Source organism: Mobula birostris, chromosome 24, assembly GCF_030028105.1.
Source record: "Mobula birostris isolate sMobBir1 chromosome 24, sMobBir1.hap1, whole genome shotgun sequence".
In the NCBI taxonomy this organism is placed as follows: domain Eukaryota; kingdom Metazoa; phylum Chordata; class Chondrichthyes; order Myliobatiformes; family Myliobatidae; genus Mobula; species Mobula birostris.
Window position 1 is genome coordinate 11,203,282 of NC_092393.1, and position 22,347 is coordinate 11,225,628.

The 22,347-nt window shown below is 44.2% G+C and overlaps 1 protein-coding gene across 4 annotated transcripts in view; it reads right to left on the reverse strand.

Annotated features, from left to right (window-relative positions):
* LOC140187341 (caskin-2-like) overlaps positions 1–22,347 on the reverse strand; it is a 303,949-nt gene that overhangs the window by 258,004 nt on the left and 23,598 nt on the right. The gene's annotated exons all lie outside the window — the stretch shown is intronic.

The following is a 22,347-nucleotide window of genomic DNA, read 5'->3' on the forward strand; positions in this document are numbered from 1 at the left end:
ATCATTCACCACAGGATACCCAGTCACCAGCCTACAGGAGGACTTCACATAACATTCCTTCATCAGTAGGTATTCTTGCTGAACAGTTAAATCTGGCAATCATTTTATGTCTGTTTACAAAAACAACAGGAATTCTGCAGATGCTGGAAATTCAAGCAACACACATCAAAGTTACTATTCCTCTTCTCACCCTGTCTCTTGCAAAAACGCCATCCCCTTCTCGCAATTCCTCCGCCTCCGCCGCATCTGCTCTCAGGATGAGGCTTTTCATTCTAGGACGAGGGAGATGTATTCCTTTTTTAAAGAAAGGGGCTTCCCTTCCTCCACTATCAACTCTGCTTTTAAACGCATCTCCCCCATTTCACTTACATCTGCTCTCACTCCATCCTCCCGCCACCCCACTAGGAATAGGGTTCCCCTGGTCCTCACCTACCACCCCACCAGCCTCCGGGTCCAACATATTATTCTCCGTAACTTCCGCCACCTCCAACGGGATCCCACCACTAAGCACATCTTTCCCTCCCCCCCCTCTCTGCATTGCACAGGGATTGCTCCCTACACAACTCCTTTGTCTATTCATCCCCCCCATTCTCTCCCCACTGATCTCCCTCCTGGCACTTACCCGTGTAAGCGGAACAAGTGCTACACATGCCCTTACACTTCCTCCCTTACCACCATTCAGGGCCCCAAACAGTCCTTCCAGGTGAGGCAACACTTCACCTGAGAGTCGACTGGGGTGATATACTGCGTCCGGTGCTCCCGATGTGGCCTTTTATATATTGGCGAGACCCGACGCAGACTGGGAGACCGCTTTGCTGAACATCTACGCTCTGTCCCCCAGGGAAAGCAGGATCTCCCAGTGGCCACATATTTTAATTCCACATCCCATTCCCATTCTGACATGTCTATCCATGGCCTCCTCTACTGTAAAGATGAAGCCACACTCAGGTTGGAGGAACAACACCTTATCTTCCGTCTGGGTAGCCTCCAACCTGATGGCATGAACAGCGACTTCTCTAACTTCCGCTAGGCCCCACCTCCCCCTCGTACCCCATCTGTTACTTATTTTTATGTACACATTCTTTCTCTCACTCTCCTTTTTCTCCCTCTGAATATACCTCTTGCCCATCCTCTGGGTCCCCACCCCCTTGTCTTTCTTCCCAGACCTCCTGTCCCATGATCCTCTCGTATCCCCTTTTGCCTATCACCTGTCCAGCTCTTGGCTCTATCCCTCCCCCTCCTGTCTTCTCCTATCATTTTGGATCTCCCCCTCCAACTTTCAAATCCCTTACTCACTCTTCCTTCAGTTAGTCCTGACGAAGGGTCTCGGCCTGAAACGTCGACTGCACCTCTTCCTAGAGATGCTGCCTGGTCTGCTGCTTTGACCAGCAACTTTGATGTGTGATGTCTGTTTACAAAGCAGGTTAATGTGGAACTTTTACTTAACCCTGCCTCTTTAACTATTTCTGTTTCAGTGGGAAGGTAGCAGTCCTGTTTTGAAACACATGCAGTCTGTCCTCCAGCTGAGATCACTGAAACAAAGTGGCCACAGAAAGTCACTGGATTGAGAAACTTTGTCCTTTGGGGAGCGAGATACGAATTTGCGGCTGCGAACTCCCCACAGGCCACCTTCTGACTTGCAGCTGATACAAATAATAAGAGGGAGATGAAAATGACACGAGGGACTCAACTGCAAGGTTAAGAGGTAGAGGAAGAGGGAGAAAGACTGAAATCACCAGTCTAAAGCATACAAAAGTGAAGGAACACAACCGGCAAGCAGCAGGCATGGGCTGGCAACTAAACTGAGAAACAAAGTGATAGAGACGTGCAGAAGACACACAGCGGCTATATTTCATTAGGAGCTTGGATTGTCACCCAAGATACTCGAAAACTTCTACAGATGTACTGTGGAGAGCATTCTACTGCATCACCATCTGATATGGAGGGGGGTTGGGGGGGGTTACTGCATAGGATCGAAAGAAACTACAAAAAAAACTGAGAGATTAGTCAGTTCCATCTTGGGTACTAGCCTCCAGAGTATCCAAGACATCTTCAAGGAGCATGCCTCAGAAAAGCAATGTCCATTATTAAGGACCCCCCATCACGCAGGACATGCCCTCTTCTCATTGTTACTGTCAGGAAGGAGGTTCAGAAACCTGAAGGCACACACTCAGCAATTCAGGAACAGCTTCTTCCGATTTCTGAACGGTCATTGAACCAATGAACACTACCTCACTTTTATTATTTCTGTTTTTGCACTATTTTTAATTTAAATAAATATATACACACATACACTTAATGTAATTGATTTACTCATTTCTTTTTTCTATTATTAAGTATTACACTGTACTGCCACTAAGTTAACAAATTTCACGACAAATGCCAGTGATTTTAAACCTGATTCTGAAGACAAGGTTCAAAGAATACATACACTTTAAAATAAATGATGAAGGGAGAGACATAACCACGATAATGATTTAAATTTATACACCTTCTATGAAGTGGAAGCAAATAGAGATACGCGAAATGCTTAAGTCACACAAGCATTCGATCCTGATCCCTGGTGCTAGCTGTGTGGAGTCTGTACACCACATACGCCTCTCATCCCAAAAACGTGAAGGTTAGTAGGTTAATCGGACAGTGAATTGGGGAGAGCTGAGGCCAAGAGAAAATGAATTATAGGGATACAAACAGGCTGATTGATTTGATAAGAATACTGACAGCCAGCAGAGATTTGATGGTCTAGATTGCCTCTATGTTGTAAAACGTGGGAAACAGGAGAGAAATAAAATCCAGCAATTGTTATTTATTTTAATTTAGCAATAAAGTGAAGAGTAAACCCTTCCAGCCCTTTGAGCCACACAATCTCAGCAATCCAACAATTCTAATTAACCCTAGCCTCATCATGGGACAATTTACAATGACCAACTAACCTACCCAGTACATCTTTGACCTGTGGGAGGAAACTGCAGCACCCGGGGAAAACCTGTGCATTCCTCAGAGACTCATTACAGAATGGCGCCAGAATTGAACTCCGAACTCTGGAACACCCAACCCTTAATGGCGTCACGCCAAGATGTGTCACGCGTCTCACTATTCCAGCATTATTTTGTCTTTCGCCGTCCCTGGCCTTTGGCTTACACTTCCCCTCAGACAACTCATCTGCAATTAACAAGGCTTCACTGCCCCGTCAGCCAGGACCACCGGCAATTGCATTAGTCAGTCTCAATCTCATCATTCCTTTTGTTCTCTCTGCTCCTGCTCTGCAATTTAAAAAACAATTCTTTCCAGCGTTTGTTCTACTGACCAGTCCATGACTTAAAAGTTAACTTTCCCCTCTCTAGCCACCGGTCTGGCCTGACCTGCAGCCCTTCTCCACAAAAGACGTGATACATTTTAAGCACAGGTCTTTAACAATGATAGTAGATAAAGAAATGAAATCTATTGCAAAAGGGAGAAGAAATGAAGAACATAAATAATTAGATTGTGAAGAGATTGAAGATATTGTAGATGGCAGTGCATCTCCCTTGAAGCCCCGAGTAGAAAAGGACGTTGCATACTCAACTGGCTAACAACAGTTGAAGTTCCTATCCATTTTGTCTAAATCAGAAAGTTTTGCAAGCAGAAAACAAGGTGGGGAAGATAAAAATTGCACCCATTATTGATAAAGGAATTTTCTAGCAAAGAAAATGACAGAAAGAGGGGAGGGGAGAATGGAAAAGCAGCCTGTGTAAACAGTGCCGAGACCCCTGCAGTTTGCTTTAGCAAGCTACAGGGAAAATTAATGCAAGTTTATTAAACCGGCCTAGAATACTCAGAAAGAGGGCAGGAGAGATAAAGAACACAGCAGGATATTGACAGGACTAAATAGTTACGAAATTTACCCAGCTAATGATGAATTAAGTTCAACATTGTGAAATAGAAAGCTTTGAACCTTAATTGGAGATATTTACATAACTATGCAAGGGACAGTACTCAACAGGTTTAGAAAGACAACCATCAGCACTTTCAACATCTGGTCTATGTGACAAAGAATTGAAAACCTTAATCAAAAATGGAGAACGTGGGGCTTGGACAGCAGATTTTTCAAGGTTTATCAGTGTTTATTTTACACAGAGTGGACAGGTCATTCTACCAAAGTTTTGGACTCCATACCACAGAAAATCAATTATGTGCGCGAGGGAGGGTACAGAGGACCAGGATTAAAAGAGATAGAGACATAGAACACTGACGCACAGAAACAGGCCCTTTGGCCCATCTAGTCTATGCCAAAACATTAATTTGCCTAGTCCCATCAACTTGCACCAGGCCATGGTAAATAGGGGGAAAAAAAGTTAACCTCAGAGGACAACAAAATGGAAAATTAAGTGGAACTTAATTAATGAAACTTACCAATTCCCCATGCTGGCAAACAGGAAAGAGGAGGAAATGTGGCTTTCAGCTAGATAGTTGTAGAAAGAAAGCTTCAGCTCAGATCTGTGCTGACACCTTCGGTACAGGACTGCAGAGCAGCCACATTGTCAGCAGTGCTGTACTTCAGATGAATAGTTAAACTCTAATCCTGTCAGGCAATCTTTCACAACTTTCTCAGCATTTTGAACAGCAATCCTCGACCAAAAATCACTACAACAAATATGTTCACCGTCACACTGCTGCTGGCAGAAAATGTGCATGTAAAAAAAGGATCACTTGTTATATTCCCCCCACCACATTATCAGAGCAGCTACGCTTGAAAACTCCCTTCCACTCTGAGATTGTACCATATTTCCTTTCTTCAAAAGGAAACAGAAAAGGATATAAGACGAGCTATCAACACAAAATACTGCAGTAACACAGCAAGGCAGGCAGTGAAGGGTTCTGGCCCAAAACTGGAACAGTTAATTTTCCTCCATAGATACTGCCTGACCTGCTGAGTTTCTCCAGCACTTTCTTTATTTATTGGGATATTGTGGAGAATAGGCCCTTCTGCAGCTTTGAGCCTCGTCTCCCAGCAGTCCCACAATTTTAATCCTAGCCCAATGACAGGACAATTTACAATGACCAACTGACTTATAAACCAGTATGTCTTTGGACTGTGGGAGGAAATCAGAGCACCTAGAGGAAACCCACACGGTCACCGGGAGACGTGCATGTGCGTGTGTGCATGCCAGCATATGCAGAATCTATTGTGTTTGTGTTGACAAGCTATCAAACCTGCTGTATATTTGCTTCCTGCCCAATTTCTCTCCAAAGTTTTGTTTCATTTAGCTTGAGGATATTTCAATTTAATTCAATTGACTTAACACAGGCAACATTTACTCCTTCATAGTAGTGATAACTCAAACTCAGACATCAGAATACTTTAGAAAACCCAGCCGGTCAAGTGACACACTGTAAGGCCACCATCTTTACACTTGATTAATAACCCAAGGCACAAGATTGCAAATCAAATCCCACCCTGGAGCTCGACAAAACTGCCAGTCTCAAAACTTATTATCAGAGTACATACATGTCACCACATACAACCCTGGGGTTCTTTTTCTGCAGGCATACTTAGCAAATCTATAGAACAGTAACTGTAAACAGGATCTGTACATTGTAAACATCAGGAACTGTGAACTAAACAAACTGCAAAAGAAGATAAATAAATAGCAATAAATAAAGAGCATTAAATAATAATACAAGTCTTTAAATGAGTGTAGCTATCCCCTTTTGCTCAAGAGCCTGACGGTTGAGGGGTAGTAACTGTTCCTGAATCTGGTGGTGCAAATCCAGAGGCACCTGTGCCTTCTACCTGATGGCAGCAGTGAGAAAAGAGAGCATGGCCTGGGCGGTGAGGATCTTTGATGGTAGATGCTGTTTTTCTACAGCAACGTTTCATATAGATGTGCTCAATATTTGGGAGGGTTTTGTCCGTGATATACTGGGCTGAATGTACTAAATTTTGCAGGATTTTCAGCTCAAAGGCATTGGTGTTTCCATACCAGGCCGTAATGCAGCCAGTCAGCACACTTTCCACCACACATCGAAAGAAGTTTGCCAAGGTTTTTGAGGACATGCTGAACCTCCAGGCTCCTGAGGAAGTAGAGGCACTCCCATGCTTTCATCGCAATTGTATTTATGATGGGTGCAGGACAAAGTTCAAAGTGCATTTTATTCTCAAAGTATATACGTTAACTTTATGCAACTTGAGATTCGTGTACTTACGGGTACCACAAAACAAAGAAACCCAGAAACAAACCACAGATTCTTGAAAAAAAGACTGTCAAATACACAGTATGTGGAGAATAAGGACAGAATTTAACTTATTTATATCTTACATCTGCCCCACAACGTGAGTAAAAATCTTTGTTATGACTCTGTCACAATCTACAGACATGTAAATTTAAAGTTTAATGGTTTGTAGAAATAAGCCGTCCTGTAACCCGTTGGCTTTAATGCTGCAGTATCATTTGCCCGATGGAAGCAGCTGAAAGAGTTTATGATTGGGGTGACTGGTATCCCCAATGATCTTCCAGGCCCTTTTTTTTTTTAAACGCACCTGCTGCTGTATATAAAAAAAACCACATCACGTCCATAAGAAAATAAAATATAATCCATAAAAAGACCAAACACCCAATGTGTAGTGGAAAAATTATGCAAACAGTAACCACAACCAAACAGTGTTCCAAACTGAAGTCTGCAAGAGAATCTCACAGTTCAGCGCAGAACTGAGTAAACGAGCAGCGATCTGAAGTGGCCCGCCCCTCACCACAGCCTCCGACACACTGACTTTTTCAATCTGGCCCAGCACTTAACTCTCCATTCGTACAACAGGTTCTGCTGCTTGGATATAACCGACTTCACCGCTTTGATTCAGCCTGTAAATCTGCGTCCGTACATAGTGCTCGGACACATCTGGCGGCTGAATCCTGCTGCTACAATTCAGCCTGTAAATCTGTGTCGCGGGGGCCTCTACTAAGTACATAGCCCTGCGACACAGATTTACAGGCTGATGGAGATTGTGGAGGAGATGTTTTTGCCAACCCAAACTGACTGGGGTCTACAAATGAGCAAATCCAGGATCCAATTGCACAAGGAGGTATTGAGGCCCAGGTCTTGGAGCTTACCGATTAGTTTTGAGGGGATGATGGTGTTAACTGTCAAGCTGTAACAGAGAAAGAGCATCCAGATGTTCCAGGGTTGTGTGAAGAGGAAACGAGATAGCATCTACTGTAGACCTGTTGCTTCAGTAGGCGAACTGAAGTGGATCCAAGTCACCATTCAGACAGGAGCTGATATGTTTCAACACCAGCCTCTCAAAACATTTTATCACCATGTATGTAAGTGTTGCTGGGTGACAGTCATTTAGAGAGGTTAACACTCTTCTTGGGCACCGGTACAAATGAAGCCTGCTCGAAGCAGGTGGGTACCACACACTGCCAGAGCAAGAGGTTGAAGATATCCATGAATACACCAACCAGTTGATGTATGTCGGCACAAGTGTTTGGTACACAGCCAGATACTCCATCCAGAACAGCTGCTTTCCTTGGATTCACTCTCTTGAAGGCAGCCTACAAGCCATCTTCAGATACTGAGACCAAAGGATCATTGGGAGACACAGGGGGTGTGTGATGGTTCCTCTCTGTTCTGGTGGCCAAAGTGAGCATTAAGCTCATCTGGAAGTGAAACTCTGCTGTCCCCTATGTCTCAAGATTTAACTTTGTAGGTGGTTATGGCATTCAAACCGTACCACAGCTGTTAAACATCCCTCATTGTGTGTCTGACAGGGTGATCAGCAGCACTGGGGCTCCACAGGGGATGGTCTTGTCTCCCTTTCTCTCCACCTCAGACTTCAATTACCGCACAGAGTCTTGTCATCTTCAGAAGTTTTCGGATGACTCTGCCATAGTTGGATGCATCAACAAGGGAGATGAGGTTGAGTACAGGGCTACGGTAGGAAACTTTGTCACATGGTGTCAGCAGAATTATCTGCAGCTTAATGTGAAAAAGTCTAAGGAGCTGGTGGTAGACCTGAGGAGAGCTAAGGTACCACTGACCCTTGTTTCCATCCAGGGGGTCAGTGTGGACATGGTGGAGGATTAAATACCTAGGGTTACGAATTGACAATAAGCTAAGAACACCGATGCTGAATACAAGAAGGGTCAGAGCCACCTCTATTTCCTGAGGAGACTGAGGTCCTTTAACATCTGCCGGACGACGTTGAGGATGTTCTACGAGTCGGTGGTGGCCAGTGCTATCATGTTTGCTGTTGTGTGCTGGGGCAGCAGGCTGAGGGTAGCAGACACCAACAGAATCAACAAACTCATTCATAAGGCCAGTGATGTTGTGGGGATGGAACCGGACTCTGGCCAGTGATGTTGTGGGGATGGAACTGGACTCCCTGACGGTGGTGACTGAAAAGAGGATGCTGTCTAAGTTGCATGCCATTTTGGTCAATATCTCCCATCCACTACATAATGTACTGGTTGGGCACAGGAGTACATTCAGCCAGAGACTCATTCCTCTGAGATGCAGCACAGAGCGTCATAGGAAGTCATTCCCGCCTGTGGCCATCAAACTTTACAACGCCTCCCTTGGAGGGTCAGACACCCTGAGCCGATAGGCTGGTCCTGGACTTATTTCAATAATTTATTTACATATTACTATTTAACTATTTATTACTATTTTCTATTACTATTCTATTACTATTTATTATTTCTATGACTATTACTATTTACTAATAGTAATATTACTATTACCATTTCTATTAATATTTATTATTTATGGTGCAACTGTAACGAAAACCAATTTCCCCCAGGATCAATAAGGTATGACTATGACTACTATTGATTCCAGATTAGTCCAGAATCTCCACTTCGCCAGTGAGATGGTTTTCCACAGATCATACCTCCACCTCTTATAGCATTCTTGATCTCCAGACTTGAAAGCCTCTGATCTGGCTCTCAGCAGGTTCTGGATTTCATAGTTCATCCAGGGCTTCTGATTGGGCTTCTCAGTGAGGAAGAGCTGGACTTTGAGAAGAGGCGACTTGCAGATGCGACATTAAACTGAATACTCCCATCTGCCAAGGTGCATTAACTCCTGGCATTAATTTTGGTGACTGGCAAGGGAGTTAACCTCAGTGACCTGGTTGTTGTGCCCCTCCACCATAACTAAATACAGATTATCTGATCTTTATCACAGTGTTGTATGCAAGGTGTTGCTGATCACCTACCACCTTCAAAGCTGATGCATCAGCTGTAAAAATTTGTGGGACATCAAGAATGGGTTTTGAAAGGCACTATGCAAATTCAAAGAATAACTTCTTTCCACTATTAGGAAAATCGTGGTAGCCAGCTGATCCAAGCTCACTTATTCATTACCCATTAACCAAATGTGTCACAGCCAAGCGTACATTGATCATCAAACAATCCACTCTGTGGTCATTAAGACCACTCCAATCAGAACAGGCCACACCACCCCCTTCCTCCCACAGTGGGAGTTAACCAACCCACGATCAAAGAGAGTGGGTAAGTCAAAAACTCAGGCCCATAATGAATGGCTATTGAATGCACCGAGATAGAACGCTACATAATGGAGGCAGAACATTCAGCCCATCAAGTCTCCCTACCCCCACCCCCCCTTCATCTTCACATAACCCCCTCCACACGACCTCAGAATTTCAACAAATAATGCATTCATTTCCCTTGGGACTAATTGCACTGGACAAGAATTTTTTTCCGAAGTGTTGCTTCCCCAGAACTTTTTATTTGGTTAATGATAGACCGCTTGAAGCTGAATACATACAAGTCCAGACTCCATCTATCACTTAGGAATTTGAAGAAACAAGAAATTAACTTTTATTGAATATGATGCATTTAATTGCATTAACACTGTTGATGCTTCGCAATAATCCAACAAAGCTAAATTCTTTGTTATCCACTGTTACTCATCTAACCTCTCTTTAATGCACCCAACCAATCAACTCAGTGCCGTCATAAATATTATATTCTCAACTCCCCAGTAAGAAAGCCACTTCAGAACTTCTTACTGAATTGATTGATCACCATATTATATTTATGGCTTCCAGTCTTGAAGCATTATTTTAGAAATCCTGTACCGTCTGGAAAAGCCACTCAAACATGGGCTCATTGCTGTTTTTGCAAGAACCTGTCACTGTGAAGTTTTTACCACCACAAGGTCCAAGGCATACACAATGAACAGATGCAATAAGTTGAAAAACTGCAGATATTGAAATACCAAAGTAAAAATTAGAGAAATGCTGGAAATGCTCAGGTCTGGCAACATCTGTGGAGATAAAATACTTTAATGTACTTGATTACCTTCCCCGTCACTCAGCCTATCAGTACAGGGGTTCTCTTGGAGAGATGGGGGTCAAAGCCAAGACCTGAAGCACCAGACCATTGTGTTGGGTGGGGGGGGGGGGGAAGGCTCATAACTGCAGAAAAAGGGGGAGGTATATTTGAAACCATGTTATAATTTCAAGAGGTGTAGATCAAGAGGAGAAGCTGACAGGGAGATTCCCATGAGGCACCCTCAGAAAAGGATGTATTTTGATAATGGGCTGAGAATTGGTTATCAAGCTTCTGCACAAGAGCCCTGGTCAATCCATGCCTACATCTGTGAGAGTAACTACTGCATTTGTTCGGGTAACAACATCCACCAGCAAAGGAAAAATATGAATGAAGCACGAGCAACATTTTCTGATAACACAGCGCACAATTCCTGTGCTCCGCTAAAGGATTACCGACAATAATTCCTGGGTTCCTGAATAATTGAAAAATCAATCTTAGAACACAACAGCAAAGAAACTGGCCCTTTGGCCCATTTAGTCCATGCCAAATGATTAATCTACCTAGACCGATCGACCTGCACATGGCCCATAGCCCTCCATACCCCTCACATCCATGTACCCATCCAAGTTCCTCTTAAATGTGTGATTGCAGGACCGTCGCACAGGAGGAGGCGCGAGGGGCTCTGGAGAGCGCTGAGTGCTGGGAAGCAGCCGCGGAGCTGAGGTGAGTGTGCTTTAAAAGGAGCATGGAGGGCAACTGAAGGGTTAAGCAGTGTGTTGATTAGTTGATTAAGCTTGAGATAATTGTCAGGGACAAATAAAAGGAGGGGTAGCTGAAGGGGAGTGGCCAGTGTGTGAGTGGCTTAGGGTAGGGAGATTTGAGGCTTTGGTGAGCAAAGGCTGAGGATGAGCCTGCTCCCAGTGAGGTAAGCCTGGGTAAGTTCCTTTAATTAATTTAATTAACTTAGGAGTAGGTAATGGAAGCAGCAGTCAGGGCAGTCGAGTGCTCCGTATGCATATGTGGGAAGTCAGGGGCAGTCCCTGATGACTACACCTGTAAAAGATGAATCCAGCTGCAGCTCCTGACAAACTGAGTTAGGGAACTGGAACTGGAGCTGGATGAACTTTCGATCATTTGTGAGGCAGAGGCAGAAATAAGATGGGTTTCAGAGAGACAGTCACCCCTAAGAGTCAGGAGACAGGTAGCTGGGTGACAGTCAGGAGAGGAAAGGGGAATAGACAGAATGAGCAGAGCACCTCTGTGGCTGTTCCCATCAATAATAAGTATACTGTTTTGGATACTGTTGGTGGGGATGACCTAGCAGGGACAAGTTGTAGTGGTCGTGTCTCTGGCTTGAGACTGGACCCTCAGCTCAGAAAGGAAGGAGGGAAAAGAAGAGAGCAGTAGTGATAGGGGATTCGATAGTTAGGAGGACAGATTAGAGGTTCTGTGAGAGAGATTGAGAATCCCGGATGGTCTATTGCCTCCCTGGTGCCAGGGTCCGCAATATCTCGGATTGAGTTCTGGGTATTCTCAGGAGGGAGCGTGGGCAGCCAGATGTTGTGGTCCATGTTGGGACCAATGACGCGGATAGAAAGGAGGTGGTCATCCTGCAAAGAGTTTAGTGACTTCGGCGCAAAGTTGAAGGACAGCACCTCCAGAGTTGCAATCTCAGGATTGCTACCCGTGCCACGTGCTAGTGAGGCTAGAAATAGGAAGGCATCCGTTAGTCTTGCGAGACCTGTGCCTGGGAAGTCTTCACTCTCCAGGGCGCAGGCCTGGGCAAGGTTGTATGGAAGACCAGCAGTTGCCCATACTGCAAGTCTCCCCTCTCCATGACACCAATGTTGTCCAAGGGAATGGCATTAGGACCCAGTGTCCTAGCTTGGCACCAGTGTCATCGCAGAGCAATGTGTGATTAAGTGCCTTGCTCAAGGACACAACACGTTGCCTCGGCTGGGGCTCGAACTCACGACCTTCAGGTTGCTAGTCCAATGCCTTAACCACTTGGCCACGTGCCCACACAAATAGGAAGATGATGCAGCTAAATACGTGGCTAAGGAGTTGGTGCGGGGGGGGGGGGGGGTCACGTTTCTGGACATTTGGGCTCTGTTCCAGGGAAGGTGGGACCTGTTCCGACGGGACGGGTTGCACCTGAACTGGAGGGGGACTAACATCTTTGCGGGTAGATTTGCTAGTGCTGCTCCAGGAGGGGTTTAAACTAGATTTGCAGGGGGAGGGGAACCAGAGTGTTAGAGCAAATAATGTGGTGGAGGAGGATAAAGGTCATGCGAGGACTGCATGTACAGACAGAAATCAAAGGTTCGTACGTGATAGAAATTTTCTCAGGTGCATCTATTTCAATGCAAGGAGTATTGTAGGTAAGGCAGATGAGCTTAGGGTGTGGATTGGCACGTGGGATTATGATATTGCTATTAGTGAGACTTGGATGCAGAAGGGGCAGGACTGGCAGCTTAATGTTCTGGGGTTCTGTTGTTTTAGATGTGATTGGGGGGGGGGATGAAAGAGGGAGGAGTGGCATTACTAGTCAGGGAAAATATCACAGCTGTGCATAGACAGGACAGCCCAGAGGGCTTGTCTATAGAGGCCATACGGGTGGAGCTGAGAAACGGGGAAGGTATGACTACACTAATAGGGTTGTATTATAGACCACCCAATAGTCAGAGAATTGGAGGAGCAAATCTGCAGAGAGATAGCAGACTGATGTAAGAAACAGAAAGTTGTAATAGTAGGGGATTTTAACTTTCCACATATTGACGAGGACTCCCACACTGTGAAAGGGCTAGATGGGTTGGAGTTTGTCAAATGTGTTCAGGAAAGTTTTCTAAATCAATATAAAGAGGTACCTATGAGAGAGGATGCAATACTTGATCTCCTATTAGGGAACCAGACAGGTCAGGTGACAGAAATATGTAGGCAGACATTTTGGGTCCAGTGACGATAATGTCATTAGTTTCAAGTTAGTTATGGATAAGGATAGGTCTGGTCCTCAAGTTGAGGTTCTAAGTTGGAGAAGGGCCAATTTTGTGGAAAAGAGAAAGGATCCAGGAAGAGTAGATTGGGATGAGTTGTTTTCTGGCAAGGGTGTGTTCAGTAAGTGGAAGGCCTTCAAAGGTGAAATTTTGAGAGTGCAGAGTTTGCATGTTCCTGCCAGGATTAAAGGCAAAGTTAACAGGCATGGGGAACCTTGGTGTTCAAGGGATATTGGCGATCTGATTAAGAAAGAGGGGTTTATAGCAGGTATAAGCAACAAAGAACAAATGAGGTACTTGAAGTGTATAGAAAGTGTAAGAAAATACTAAAGAAGGAAATTGGGAAGGCAAAAAAGACTTGGCAGATAATGTGAAGGTAAACCCGAAGGGTTTCTACAAGTATATTAAGAGTAAAAGGACAGTAAGGGACAAAATTGGTCCTCTAGAAGATCAGAGTGGTCATCTATGTGTGGAGCCTCATGAGATGGGGGAGATCTTAAACAGTTTTTTTTGCATCAGTATTTACTCAGGAAACTGGCATAGTGTATATGGAAGGAAGGGAAACAAGCAGTAGTGTCATGGAACATATAGAGATTAAAGAGAAGGAGGTGCTTGCTGCCTTACAGCAAATAAAGGTAAATAAATCCCCCGGTCCTGACATGATATTTCCTTGGACCTTGAGAGAGACTAGTGTAGAAATTGCGGGGGCCCTGGCAGAAATATTTAAAATGCCCTTAGCCACGGGTGCGGTGCCGGAGGATTGGAGGGTAGCTCATGTTCCATTTTATTTTTAAGAGGCTCCAAAAGTAAACCAGGTAATTACAGGCTGGTGAGCCTGACATCAGTAGTAAGTAAATTATTGGAAGATGTTCTGAGAGATCAGATATACAAGCATTTGGACAACGAAGGGCTGATTAAGGATAGTCAGCATAGCTTTGTGCATGGTAGATCGTGTTTAATGAATTTTGTAGTGTTTTTCAAGGAGGTTACCAAGAAAGTAGATGAAGGAAAGGCTGTGGATGTTGTCTACATGGACTTTAGTAAGGCCTTTGACAAGGACCCATATGGGAAGTTAGTTCAGAAGGTTCAGACACAAGGTATCCATGGACAGGTTGTAAACTGGATTCGAAATTGGCTGTGTGGGAGAAGACAGATTGTTGTCTATAGTGGATGATTGTTTCTCAGACTGGAGGCCTGTGACTAGTGGTGTGCCTCAGGGATCTGTGCTGGGACCATTGTTGTTTGTCGTCTATATCAATGATCTAGAAGATAATGTGGTAAACTGGATCAGCAAGTTTGCTGATGACACTAAGATTGGAGGCATTGTGGACAGCAAAGAAGGCTTTCAAAGCTTGCAGAGGGATCTGGACCAACTGGAAAAATAGGCCAGAAAATGGCAGATGAAATTTAATGCAGACAAGTGTGAGGTGTTGCATTTTGGAAGGACAAATCAAGGTAGGACATGCACAGTAAATGGTAGGGCACTAAGGGATCTGGGAGTTCAGATACATAATTCCCTGAAAGTGGCGTCATTTAGCACCTAACTCCCAGAAGATGATGTTAAAGGGTACTCTGCTTTCCCCCCATTACTGCCTCTCAGAGGAAGGAACACTAGCAAGACCACAAACTGCAATCTTCCACTTTGAAATGCAACACTGCAACATGCATTTGTGCAGCAAATTACAGGGATTATAATGGCAGAGAGGAAGGAGGCCACTTGAACTAGGAATCACAATTTCAAACAGAAGACATACAAGGCTTTTGTTTCCCCTTGCAGGGGATCAAAGTCTTTGGAACTCTTCCTCCTGTGGAAGGCGAGATTTAATACAGAGGAAGTTCCCCTTCTTATAACTAAAGGGGTCAATAGAAACTATCCTACCCGAATGTATCATGGCTCTTCCCAAGACTGCAAGAAATTGCAGAATTGTGGATCCAGCTCCATCCATCCTCCCCACTAGCCTCCCTACTCTACTTCACTGCCCCGAAAAAGCATCCAATGCAATCAAAGATGCCTTCCACCCCAGTTATTCAGTGAAATAGAGCCACTGGAAATCAGCATCCCTCAGAGACCCCACCACCCAGGCCAAGCTCTTATCTCGCTGCTGGCATCAGGTAGAAGGTACAAGAGTCAGGATTTGCTCCACCAGGTTTAAGAACAGTTACTACCCACAACATTCAGGCTGTTGAACAAAAGCATAACTTGCCCATCCATTGGGATGTTCCCACAACCAATGATCTCACTTTAAGGACTCTACCTCATCTCAGGCTCTCGTTATTTATTACTATTTATTTATATTTGCATTTGCACAGTTTGTTATCTTCTGCAATCCAGTTGCTCTTTCTTTGATCCCATTATGGTTACTATTCTATAGATTTGTTGAGTATGCCCACAGGAAAATGAATCTCAGGGTTGTTTTACAGCGACATGCATGTACTTTCCTCCAAGAGGACCACAACATTGTCATGGTTTGGAGGCTTGTGTGTCTCAATGACCCAGAGCTATTTTGGCTGGAGTCAGGGCTTTATGCTTTGGCTCTTGATATGGTCACCCATGCCAAACAGGTCAAAGGGTAGACGCCCGACTAAGAGAGGTCCACCAGTCTTCCAGGTTTGGGGGTTCAGCTCAGGGGTAACAACCCTGACTGGTGAGCAAAAATGTTACAGAAACAGCAATGAAGAATCGTCCTACATCAGAGTGCAATGACATCGCTGAGCCTTCACCCAGGACCTGCATGACTGACACTGAGAACAGAGAGGATGCTACTGACATGAAGGAAGGTGTGAACGCCAGAGATGGAGGACCTTCATTGTTGCCCTAAATGCCAGCAGCATAATGGGCAAAAGAAGAATATGTACTTTGATAGTAAATTTACTTTGAACTTCACCCCCACCCCCCCAAATCAGGTAGATGATACAAAAGCCTGACAACATACACCAAGGATAACTTCTATCCCACTGTTATTATACTCTTGAATTTTAAAGTTGTGTATGTGGAACTCTTGACTTCATCAACCTTAGAACAATGATTGCACCTAATCGCCTGTTTGCACTGCACTCCACTATAATAACCATAGCACTATACTTTGCATTCTGTTACAACCTTTACCTTTGTCCTACCTCGATGTGCTTATAATTTTATAACAATCTGTATTGATAGCATGCAAAGCTAAGTGTTCCACTGTATATTGGTGCAGGTGACAATAATAAACCAGTTTCAGGTCCAAAAGTTCAGCAAGAATACAGAATTGAAGCTTACAGTCAGAGCAATCATGATGGCACTGAATGGCACAGCAGGCTTAAGGTGTCAAGTGGTCGGCTTGTGCCCCATAACTTCTACATTCATGTTGTTTGAGTCCATTTATAATCTTGCCCATTCAGTTTTAAAACTGACAATTGCCTGGCCAACAACAATCTGCGGGAGGAAGTATTCCCCCCCCATTTCAAAAAAGATTTGACTAATTTAATCTGGCCTTCTGTCAGAGGTCACTCGACGCAAAGCTGTTAAATGACCCGAGGCAAAAGGGATTTAGCATCTCATATGAAAGGCGCATCAGCCTGAAGGACAACTTACTTTCTTTTGGGATGAACCCAATAATCCCATAAATCTAGAAAATTAAATATTTAACTCTCCAAGCCAGCATCTCCCCAATACTAAAACTCCCTGTTTTGAATCCCTAACGTGATCTACTGCCATGTCAATTAGATGAGCTGGTAAGAGGTGGTGCTGGGTGGTGCTGGTGGCATGGAGGATAAAATGCAGTCAAAGCAGAATAGTGTATAGAACAGCAATATAACAATAAAATGACCCAGAACATCAAAGAAACGGAATTCAGAATCAGGCTTATTAACACTGCTGTATGCTGTGATATTGGTTGTTGTGCCAGCAGTACAGTGAAAGACAAAAACCATCGTAAATTACAAAAAAATGAACAAATACTACAGAAGTAGATTATTTATGGACTGTTGAGAAATCTGATGGCAGAGGGCATGTTGTCCTTAAAACATTAAGTGTGGGGATGCTTGTATCATCACAAACAGACACTGCTGGTCACACTCCCCAAATTCCCTTTAACCCGAAACAGCATCATCGGGATGTCTCCCCTGCCTACAACACTTTCTCCACCCCCTCATAGGACAGTTCTGCTTAGACACAGCCCACGGTACTGAAGAAGCACAAGGCCCAGGAGCAGGAAGAGACCCACTGTTCACTGAAAAAAAGTAGTTGTATCTATTGCCATCCTTACATACCCTTCATTCCAGGTTGATCCACAGAACTCACCAGTCAGTAATATACCCATGATTGAATGTGCATCGCCCTCTGGGTTGGGGAATTCAAGGATTTCTCATCTCATTCTTAAATGGCCACCTCCTTAACCCAAGACTCCAGCCCCAGTTTTGGGGCTTTCTGTGAGTTCATCCCAAGTAGGCTGTCTGCTGTCTTGGGCATCCCAAAAGGGAGTTGTCGACTTACTCTTGTGTTGAATCAGGAAATGTGCCACCAACTATTGTGGCCTTACAAGTAATACAAAGAGACAGCACACACAAAATGCTGGAGGAACTCAGCAGGCCAGGCAGCATCTATGGAAAACAGTAAGCAGACAACGTTTCGGGCCAAGACCAGTCCAGACACTTTTCCATAGATGCTACCTGTGCTGCTGAGTTCTTCCAGTATTTTGTGTGTTCCTTTTGATTTCCAGCATCTGCAGATTTTTTTGCCATAGTACAAAGAGAGGTGGGGAGAAAATGCAAATTCTCTGTCCTCACCTCCACCACCATAAGCACTTCCCTTCTTCCTGTGTACGAGACATGAAAGCAGAAGAGATGACTGTCACCTGCCTCGTGTAACAGTGCTCCTCTGTCAGGTAGTGTCAGGAAGACACACCAGCCCATCATCAAATAGATGCACACCTGACCAGAAAAAAAAATCTCTCATTCGAATTATCAAAATTTCCACATAAGCTCTCAGACCTGTTGTTTCTGAAGCAGAGGCTGGACTTTATTCATTACTCTGTAGGAAAATGAGGGTGATACTACATAGCAATGTTCCCTCTAGTTTGTAATGAGCAGTGTCTGCAAAAAATCTTGTGCTGTACAATTTTTTTGCCCAGTGACAACAGCATGTGTGCACAGAATAATTTCTTCAATAAAGAGTTATAAAATCTGCAGATAAATCATTGCAAATCCCACGTTCTCAACACTGCTCACATCAGAAACCAGAAAAGAAAATGTGATTGTGTATGATCCATGAAATATACTTAATGTACCAACGAGGTAGAGGGCGATAACCTTTTGTGCGTAGTTTAAATTCCTTTGTGCGCGTACGCGCCTTACAGGGAACATTGCTACAGAGGTATATAATATCAACAGAGTCAAAGAAGACACACACATCATCATCACAGCTTGTCACACCAGACAGCCAGCCACTCTAGTGTTGCTTGGTTGATGGTGAGGTCAGTGTCGGTTAAATCAGGTGAGAGTGGGCAGTTGCACAGAATGTGTTCAATGTTCTGCACTCTTTCGCCACAGTCACAGGATTCGCTGGTCTTTAAACCCCACTTCACCATACTGTCTCCCGTCCTACAAACTCCCACTCTCGCCCTGTTGAGTGTACCACTTCCGTCTGTCAAGCAGTGCCCCGTCTGGTAACATTCCTGTGGGGTTTTGCACTGTATTGTATGGTGGGGTTCTGGCTTCTGTTTGTTGCCAGAGGTCAATCCTGTGTGTTTCGGGGGATGTTCCGTGCAGTAGTTCCTCCACTGTAGCAAAGCTTCTCCTTGATTTTAGGCGGTTGGAAACTGACACATGATGATGTAGTGGGTGCCGTGGATCCGAGTTCTGTTTATCCTTTTCAACTTTTGTTGTAGTGTGTCTTCGGATCTCTGGGGGAGCAATGCCTGCAAGTCTGTAAATGATCTTAGTGGGTGTGGGGCGCAGTGTGCCCATAATTATTCGGGAGGCTTCGTTAAGCAACGGGTTATTTTCTTCGCATGGGCTAATCTGCCCCACACAGGTGCACAGTATTCTGCAGGTACATAGCAGAGTGCTAGGGCAGTTGATCTGACTGTGTGAGCATTAACTCCCCATTTTGTGCCTGCTAATTTTTTTCAAGAGAGGATTGCAAGAGCCAACTTTCCCTCGGAGTTTTTGGATGTGGATGGCAAATGAGAGCGTCCTATTTAGTGTCATGCCCAGGTAAATTGGAGTCAGATGGTGTTCGAGCTGGATGATATTGTGTTTCCGAGCTGCTTCTCGATTCCTCAGGTGGAATGCACACACTTGAGTTTTTGATGGATTTAGGTTCAGAGACCATTTTTCATAATACTGCTTCATTGCTTCGAGGACTGCTGTAAGTTGTACTTTAACTTCTTGGAAGGAGTTAGCTTGTGTTGCTATGCATAGGCCGTCTGCATAGATAAACCTGCGTGTGTTAGGAAAGGTTGGTTGGTCGTTTGTATAAACATTAAATAATAGAGGTGCCAGGACTGATCCCTGTGGTAGTCCGTTCTTTAGCCACCTACTCTTAATTCCATTCATTTCTAAATAAAATCTATGATTTTCTAGGAGGCTTCTTATTACTTTGACTGTGGTTTCGTTCTTTAACATTTTAGATAATTTCAGTAGAAGGCCTCTGTGATTCACAGTGTCGTATGCTGCTGTTAAGTCAACGAATACTGCCCCTGTAATTTGTCACATTTCAAAGCCATCCTCAATATTCTGGGTTAAGTTCAGGACTTGACCGCAGCAAGAGCGGCCTGGCCTGAACCCGGCTTGGTCTGGTGTTAGAAGATGTTCAACTAAGGGGGATACTCTTTTCAGTTTGAGTCTCTCGTAGAGTTTATAGAGGGTGCAGAGCAAGGAAATCGGTCTGTAATTTTTAGGAATGTCGGGGTCTTTACTGGGTTTTAGGAGAGCAATAACTTTGGCTCTTCTCCACTTTTTAGGTATTTTTAATGATCTTACACAACAGTTAAAAAGGGACAGAAGCCAGTAGGTCCAAGATGTTTAAGGAATTCATTAAGAATCCCATCTATGCCAACAGTTTTGTTGGATTTTAGCTGTGATACTTCATCCTTTAATTCAGGGGTCCCCAATCTTTTTTGCACTGTGGACCGGTTTAATATTGACAATATTCTTGCAGACCGGCCGACCCAGAGGGGGCTGGCGGGGTTAAGGTTGCCAATGGACAAGAGTATGTAGCATTCAAATACGCTGTGTTTACCCCGAAAAAGACTACAATGACCATGAAGCCTTGTGCGGGCACCAGTGCGCATGCCAATTTTTTTTCTACAAATCGTGTTTGGCGATTCTGTTCGGGGGGGGGGGGGGTGTTAATCATGACCGGAATATAGGTGATAAGTGGCTAATACACTCAATTTCGTTTCTAAAAGGTTTTATCTAACAAATTTAATATTAAACACACAGCACATATTTTCCTCGCATGAATATAGTGATAAGTCAATTATCAGGGGAGGACAGGGGAGCTTGAAGTAAGTGTTGAACGAACTTCCAGTAGAAGTGGTAGAGGCAGGTTTGATATTATAATTTAAAGAAAAATTGGATAGGTATAAAGACAGGAAAGGAATGGAGGGTTATGGGCTGAGTGCAGGTCGGTGGAACTAAGTGAGAGTAGCATTCGGCATGGACTAGAAGGGCAGAGATGGCCTGTTTCCGTGCTGTAATTGTTATATGGTTATATGTCACTTATAAGTCAATAACATCATAACAGTTTAAGTAACGTTTGGATATTAAACCCACAGCACATATTTTCCCCATATGAACATACAAGAGCATTACAACACACCAATATCGCTGAATCAGTGGGAGCCCTGGGCTGAATACTTGTTCCCTGCAACATCACGGTCCTATTGAGGGGTGATAGGAGACAGCGATACTCGAAGGGGGTTCCTTATGTCAGGTCTATTCTGCAATTTAGTTTTCGTTGCATTCATTGCAGAAAACTCCACTTCGCAGAAAAATGTTGGAAATGGAAGCAATGTTTTCAGTGCTTTCGTGGCTATCTCAGGATATTTAGCCTTAACTATGATCCGGAATGTCAGCAGAGATGTTATGTCAAACATACTTTTCAGCCCGCCATCATTTGCAAGCTCGAGAGGTTGATCTCCTTCCCGTGCTGACATGGATGACACGCGGGTAATGACCTCACATGTGTAATGGCTGAACAGTAGGCGTGACAGGGAATGAGGAAAGGTTTCCTCGCGGCCCAGTAGCTCTTGCTTTGCGGCCTGGTGGTTGGGGACTGCTGCTTTAATTCTTCTAGGGTGAGAGGTGGGAAGTTGTTATTCCCGTTAGAGAGAGCTGACTCCATCTCCTGATGTTGCTTTTTCTTTTGCCTCCGTTCCTTGTTATTTGGTCGACCATTTAGTATTAGCTAGTAGGCAACCTGATTGGGTGTTATGGCAGCAATTGTCTGTGGTGGTCTACTGTCTGAGTTGAGTTTCCGAACAGTTGCCCATTAGTTGGACAAATTCATCACAATGATCAGGTTCTGGTGGTATGGCATTGATAAGTTGATCAAGGGATTCTGCGAAAGGTGTCCAATTCGCTTCTCTCAGGTTAAGTCTTGGTAGGTACTTTGATGGTATAGGTCTCAGAACTGGAAGGGATTCTACCTGGACTGGATGGTGTTGGGATTTGGGTATATGTTGGAGGACTGTTCGTATGAAGAGGTTGAAGCTTGCCGAGGGTTGTATCCTTTTCTCCATCTGGCACTCGTGAAGGTAGGGGTGTCCTTTGACTCGTATAGTAGCTCAAAGCTGTTGTTTAGAGCCCACGATACAACTTCTTCTCCATTTACATCGCTCATCTTCATATCCCCAGTTGTTGCTATGGCTATTAAAGTCACCAATAATGAGGTACATTTTGTCCTGGAGACCGAGGTTAGATGGCCACACGAATGGTTCATTAGGGGGCTTGTAGACCCAGATGATATTTATGTGTTTTGTTTCAACTTTCAGAAGTTCCATTGAGCCAGCTTGGATGTTTGCTGTGCTCATTACTACAGATTTATCTTTAACAAGGATTGCACTTCCATAAGTTTGGCTAGGGATCTCAATAGC